Below are 7871 nucleotides of genomic sequence, written 5' to 3' on the forward strand. Positions count from 1 at the left end.
CCGTTTTCGTCTGTCTTTTTACCGTTGTGCTACTCTTGACGAGACCTTCGATTCTCGTTTAGGTTGTATCGGCTAAAAATCACTCGATCTAAAATTCGAGTTTTTTAGCTGTCTACTGCTAAGCTGAAACTTAGAAAAATCATAACTTCCTCATACGAAGTCAGATTTGGGCGTTCTTTTTATACCTACTCTCGGTTTAACGAACACTACGACTTTCGTTTAGATCACTAAGGCTAAAAAGTAGTTTATCAAAAACTCACTTTTTACGACATTCGGCACCGTGCCGGTTTTGTCGCGAAACTTCGACAGGTCATAACTTCTTCGTTATAACTCGGATTTCGGTATTCTTTATATATCCGTAATCCTTGTCACGCCCACTACAAGTTTCTTAATAGATATCGGCTTTATCTAATATTTATTTTTGACGCTTATTTTTATTCTTAATTAATTAAACCCTAATAATTAAGCATAAAACACATAATTCACATAATATTCACATAATTCCTTTTCATTTCTTCAAAATGAGTTACAAAGGTTAACCTAGACTATAACGTCAATATTAATGCCTAGCCTAGAAACACGGGCGTTACATTCGGTTTTCCAGTAAGAGGGCTAGAGTGTCCGTTGCGAGTCTCTATCGCCAACGAACACGAGATTTCTGCTTCTTTAGACTATCGGGGTTGCGTGTTGGAGATTTTCGGGGTATCTTTCCCGATAGACTTGATTTCGATTCCCATGGGGGATGTATGTGTGATTGTGGGTATGGACTGGCTTAGTCGATTCGGTGCCATGTGTTGGATTTGGTGTCTAAGCCCATAACTATAACCGGTATGTACTTGACCCGATTGTAGCATGGTCCTTTTAGGTTGCCTTCACCAGTGCAATTTGATAGGATGGATTTTGAGAATAAGTTTATTTATGGTTTATTAATATATTACAAGTGTAATATATTAATACGGAATTATTTAATTGGTATTGATCAAGAATTAATTTATTAATTTTGTGATCAAAAGAGACTAATTAAATATATGGGGATTGATTATGTAAATCAATCATTCTTGTAGTGTGGGCTAATGATCCATGATTATGGGCTAAACTAATCCATGGATAGTCCATGGAGGTTAAACCCATGGAGCATGAGAATGTGGAAAGTCATGGGTTATTAGGGTTTACCAAGTGTAACCCTAGCATGTCCAACACTATAAATAGAACCCTCCATAGACCAAAATCGATTTCACCTTCTCATTGAGCTAAATAGATTATTCTCTTAAATCATCCTCTTGCATATTGGTGTTTGTGAACCATTAGAGGCATCACACTTGAGGTGCTCAAGCTTTCAAGGGTCAAGAACTACAAGTCCTTCAAAAGGTATGCCATCTATCTAGATGTTTTATTCAATTAGCAATTTGTATGCTAGTTAGGACAATGCTTTGGAAAATTGAAAATATGCATGTATAATAGAGAAAACATAGATCCAAAGCATTTAGGGTTGCATGTGCACCATAGGAGTGTTATAGTGCTCAAAATCCAACAGTAGTATCAGAACCTAGGATTGTTTTCCATTATATTTGAAGCTTACTAGTTTTTCAAAGCTGAAAAAGTCGAAATTTTTGCCTCTGACTGGTGAACTCACCGAGTACATGAACAGACTCGATGAGTCCACTCAGTAAACAGGGCAACTCGACAAGTCAGTTCTTGCACTCGACGAGTTGAAGGCCCTGTTTGCAGAATTTCGAGTTTCTTGGCCTGGTTTGGATTAGGAACACTACCACAAACTGCTTTGGATCATTGGAAATGTTTTTTATGATATGGTAGTGCTTGTACTCATCCAACCACAAGATAATTGTCAAAGTTTTTAAAATAATTGTTGTTTATATGATAAACAAAGTTGCTTTTAAATTGTTGATTTGAAATTGTCCTGCATATGACTTTAGTTAGATCATGAATTATGTGATAATTTAGTTGTTAGAAAAATGATCTAAATGATGTTTAATGACCTCCATAACTTGTCCTCAAGTTATGGAAAGTGAAAGGTCTCTTCATTAAAATCAAATTAAACTCATAGGTTATGAATGCGAAGAGTTTTGACAAGTTTCAAAACTTGCCCTCAAGTTGTGAAGTTTGCAAAGTCTCATTAAATGAAACCTTAATTCCAAACCCTAGAGTTTTAAAAGTTAAAATTCAACCCTTATACTTTATAATATTATAAGTTTAATAATATATATATATATATATATATATATATATATATATATATATATATATATATATATGTATGTATGTATAAGATAAAGTCGGTCTTACCTTTAGTAGGCCTCATTCACGAAGCCGGTCTATAATGGGGTATAAGGTTACTGCCTATAAAATGGTAGTTTAATGGGTGTCCACTCTCACCCAACGCTTCCTTGACTGGTGGAGGGTCGTTAGCCGAACGGGTAGGATAGGACATTAATTCTCCCTCATTAAAAGTATAATGATAAAAATATAAAGTAACTAAACTTTTATTAAAATTCTCAATCTTAGTTACTTTAGGAAAATGTGAAATGGTGCTAATCCATGAAATTACACTTTGCACCTTGTTAAGTCGTTAGTGGAGTGTGTGTGGTTAACCGGCACACTAATTTGGGACTGACAATGTGTGGCAAAGGGTAACTTGGTGTTAATCATAGATCAATGGAGTGTGTGTGGTTAACCAGCACAGTGATTAGGTGATTTGTAACATTGGGTGTACCAAGCTAATTTGCATGGTTATTCACTCCTTGTTTGTGATCATCGACATCCCAGTCACAAACTTGAAGGGCACAATCGAGATTTAAACATGCCATTGAAATGTTCAATGAATATCAAAGATCTAGGAATTTCAAATCCAATTAAAACTTAATCTATTTCGTTTTTCATGGTGGAAATTGGTAAATCGTCATTTACCTACCTTCAAATATTTTACAATTGGATTACGACATCCCTCTTCGCAATTGTAGAATATTGTGTTGGGTCCTAGCCTTAATATTTCATATTGGGTGTAATATTAAGGATAATAATATAATCTAAACTTTGTTCTTCTTCTTTCACAGATGTCTATCCCAAACAATGCTTCCAACCTAATCCCTTCAGGCTCTTTCTCCCTCATGAACCTATATAGGAGGGTCATTTTCAATGGCTCGAATTTCAATGACTGGATTCGAAACATCAGGATGGCTATTCGTTATGAGGACAAAGAATATGTCCTTGATAAAGAGCTCAAAGAGATTGATGTCACCACTGCTACTCCTGAACAAATCGTTGAACATACTACTCATGAGAGGGATGCGACAAAGGTGTCGTGTCTTATGAGTGCAACCATGACTGCTGAGCTGCAAAAGTCCTATGAGGACTACTATCCTTATGAAATGTATCATGATTTAATGGAAAGATACCATCAAAGTACTCGGCAGGAGAGGTATGAGATCATTGCCTCCATGATCACAACCAAAATGAAGGATGGTGAACCCATCACGGCCCACTTGCAGAAGATGCAGAGATTTGTGGACCGCTTGCTTAAATTGAATGTCAATTTTGATGAAGAGTTGGCCATATATATTATTCTACAATCTTTACCTTCTTGTTATGATCAGTTTCGTATGACTTATCATATGAACAAGGAGGAGGTCACTCTTAGCAAGCTTCAAGGCCTTCTCAGTACTGCAGAAAGTAATCTGAAAGGCAAGTCGGTTGTGTCTACTCCTACTACTATTTCTGCCCCTGTTCTGGCAATCGGACATGGGAAGGGAAAGAAGAGGAAGGCTCCCTACAAGAGCCGCAAGGGAAATTCTCTTGATGGATCCTCTTCAAGTGGGACCAAAGCTGGTTCTGTTAATTCCTCTTCCAATCCGAAGGAAGCAGAGTGCTTCCACTGTCATGATAAACGGCACTGGAAACGAAGCTGCCCCAAGTATTTGCGGGACATAAAGGATGGGAAGATCAAACCCTCCTTTGTAGGTATTTACACTATTCAATCTAATAACTCATCACATGCTAATTCTTGGTTCCTTGATACAGGTTGTGGTATTTACATTTGTTCTGATTTGCAGGGACTAAAAAGAAGTAGGGATGTGGAGCATGGGAAGATAAACTTAATCATGGGAAATAGGAAAGTGTCGCCTGTGACCAAGATTGGAGTTTATTCTTTATTGCTTAGTAATGGTTTAAATTTAGATTTAAATAATTGTTGTTACTCGGCCGATATGGAGAAAAATGTTATTTCCTTTCACAGTTTGTATAAACAAGGTTTTACCTTTTCTTTTAATAATGAAAATGGTGGTATTTATGCTTATTGTAATGGTGTATTTTATTTTAAAGCATTACCTTGCAATGGTATATATGAAACTGTGATGATTGTAGATAACTTAGGAAATAATGTGTTAAATATTGATTCTTCCAATGATTTCGATAAAGGATGCTTGTGGCATTGTCGTCTTGGACATGTCAACAAGAAGCGCATAGCCCAACTCCAAAAGGATGGAGTTTTGGAGTCTTTCGAATTAAAGTCAGATGACACTTGCGAATCTTGTTTACTTAGAAAGATGACCAAGTCACCCTTCACTGGTACTTGTGAAAGGGGTGAAGGTCTGTTGGATCTCATGCACACTGATGTGTGTGGACCATTCAGAACCGCCACAAGGGATGCTAACCGCTTCTATGTGACTTTTACTGATGATTATAGTAGATATGGGTATATTTACTTAATCAAGCATAAGTCAGAAACCTTTGAAAAGTTCAAAGAGTTTAAGCAAGAAGTGGAGAATCAATTGGGCAGGAAAATAAAGATGTTGCGATCCGATCGTGGAGGAAAGTATCTTAGTATCGAGTTCCTTGACTATCTTAAGGAATGTGGAATTGTTTCACAATTGATGCCACCTAGGACACCACGGCTTAATGGTGTAGCTGAGAGGCGCAATAGAACCTTTCTAGACATGGTTCATTCCATGATGAGTCGAGCTTCGTTACATATCTCATTCCGGGGGTATGCCTTAGAGACTGCCGCCCATATCCTTAATCTAGTCCTTACCAAAAAGGTTTCTAAAACACCTCACGAGATGTGGACAGGGAAAGTTCCCACATTAGACCACATCAAAGTTTGGGGTTGCGAGGCTTTTGTAAGAAAAGAAACTCACGACAAGCTCGAACCTCGAAGTGAGCGAGGTATTTTAATCGGCTACCCACAGAAATCCTTCGGATATCTCCTCTATAGACTGAGTGACAATGTTGTCTTCGTTGCGAGGAGAGGAGTCTTTCGCGAGAGAGAACTCATAGGCCAAGGAAACAGTGGGAGGAAAATTGACCTTGAAGAGCTTCAAGATTCAAGCGGTGAAGGAACCTCAAACACTAGCAATCAACCTGAGGAGGAAACTCCAGTTGATCCAATTGACGAGTCCTTACCTGTGAGGCGTTCCAGTAGAGTTAGAAATACACCTGATTTTTATGGTTTCCATATTACTACTGAAGGTGATACATTTATCAGTTTGGATGAACCTAACAACTACAAGGAAGCCATGGCAGGCCCCGAGTCTATAAAATAGAAAGAGGCTATGGACAGCGAGATTTAGTCCATGTATGACAATCAAGTTTGGAACTTGGTTGACAATGTATCGGGTCGTAAGACAATCGGGTGCAAATGGATCTTCAAGAAGAAGAGAGACATGGATGGGAAAGTATACACATATAAAGCGCGACTGGTTGCAAAGGGCTTTACTCAAACTCTGGGAGTTGACTATGATGAGACCTTCTCACCAGTAGCGAATATTAAATCTATAAGGGCTATGTTGGCCATAGCTGCATTTCATGATTATGAAATATGGCAAATGGATGTCAAAACCACTTTCCTTAATGGAAAGTTGGCTGAAGATGTTTACATGAGTCAGCCAGAGGGTTTTATCAATGCAAAGTACCCTAAGAGAGTGTGTAAGCTTGAGAAATTCATTTATGGGTTGAAACAAGCATCTCGTAGATGGAATCTTTGTTTTGATGAGAAAGTCAAAGAGTTTGGACTTTCGAGAAGCGAGGATGAGTCTTGTGTATATGTCAAACCTAGTGGTAGTATAGTGAGCTTTCTGGTATTGTATGTAGATGACATACTGCTCATAGGAAACGACATCCCAATCTTGCAGGAGGTTAAGTCCTGGCTTGGGAAGTGTTTCGCTATGAAGGACCTCAGAGAAGCTACTTATATCCTAAGGATAAGGATATTGAGAGACAGAAGTAAAAGGCTAATAGGACTTAGTCAAAGTATCTACTTGGACAAGGTGTTGAAACGTTTCAGCATGGAGAACTCCAAGAAAGGTGACTTACCTATCCAAGGCAATGCCAAACTGAGTAAGACTCAGAGTCCGAGTACAGAAGCTGATATAGCATAAATGAGTCATATATCATATGCTTTCTCAGTTGGTTCGATCATGTATGATATGACTTGTACTCGCCCTGATGTGGCCTTTGCTCTGAGCATGGTCAGCAGATATCAAGAGAATCCTGGTAAAGCTCATTAGAATGCAGTTAAGAACATTCTTAAGTGCCTGCGGAGGACTAAGGATTGGATCCTTACCCTCAGTGGGAGTGATGACTTAAGAGTGACAGGGTATAGCGACGCCAGCTTCCAAACCGACATAGATAATTTCCGCTCTCAGTCGGGCTGGGTGTTTACCCTGAATGGAGGAGCAGTGACACGGAAAAGTTCCAAGTAGGAGACTGTAGCTGATTCAACATGCGAATCAGAGTACATAGCAGCAAGCGAAGCACCGAAGGAGGCGTTATGGTTGAAAAACTTCATTGGAGACCTTCGAGTCATTCCATCCATAAAGGAGCCTATGGAGATTTTCTGCAATAATGAAGGTGCGGTTGCCTTAACCAAGGAACCGAGAGATCATGGTAGATCCAAGCATATCGACAGAAAATACCACTTCATAAGACATCGGGTAGAAGAAGGGCACCTCGTGGTAAAGGGGATATCGTCAGAGGACAACCCAACAGATCCTCTTACAAAGGGACTAACTAGAGTTAAGCACTTGCAGCATGCGGGGAGCATTGGGCTAAAGGACGATATTAGTTTTAGTAATCAGATAAATCGAAACTTGTAATAGCTAAATTGTAATTGACATTTGATGATTAAATAAAAGGAGTTTTATTTATAAGTAAAGTTACTGTCTTGTGCCAATTATTTACTATTGTTTCACTTTGCATGTTTTGACTTCCAGAATAATAAAATTATGATTATTATTATTATTCAAACTATCCACAGTCGATCATACGTTGGAAGTAAGTATGAAATAAGACTGTCATGAGTTGGCTTGTAGATTGTCTAAGGAGTTAGGCATAGCAACAGTTTGCTACACCATTCATGAGTGCTCTTGAAATAAGATTTGAGTATTGGATTCAACCCGCGCTCACCTGAATCACTTCATGGAATTTATCACGAATGATTGTGAGACGATAATATCATATAATCTTCAAACCAAGATATATGAGTTGTTGACTACGAGTTGGTTGTGCATTGATGCCATGAAAACGCATCAGTAACTTGATGTTATAAAACGTGTCGTTGTGCATGATTTAATGAGTAGTTAGTACAAGCATATAATATCGAAGTTTATATGTTCCTTTTATCCTAAGAGGATTAAAAGCGATATCTTGGGCCCCTCGATGATTCTGCTTTGAATTATTTGTCGGGCCCGGTCAGAACTAAATTGATGTGTTCAGTTATGTTCTATGTCAGACGAATCAGAAATTGGGAAACAAATTGCAGGACAATAAGTATGGCTATGTTCCATGTGCTTGTTCGCATAGATATCTTGAGAACAGAGGAGTATATGATCACTTATCTGAAGGACGCGTCACTGACTAGG

The sequence above is a fragment of the Lactuca virosa genome, chromosome 1 (genome assembly GCF_052849685.1).
Source record: "Lactuca virosa cultivar CGN04683 chromosome 1, Lactuca_virosa_CGN04683_v6, whole genome shotgun sequence".
NCBI lineage: Eukaryota > Viridiplantae > Streptophyta > Magnoliopsida > Asterales > Asteraceae > Lactuca > Lactuca virosa.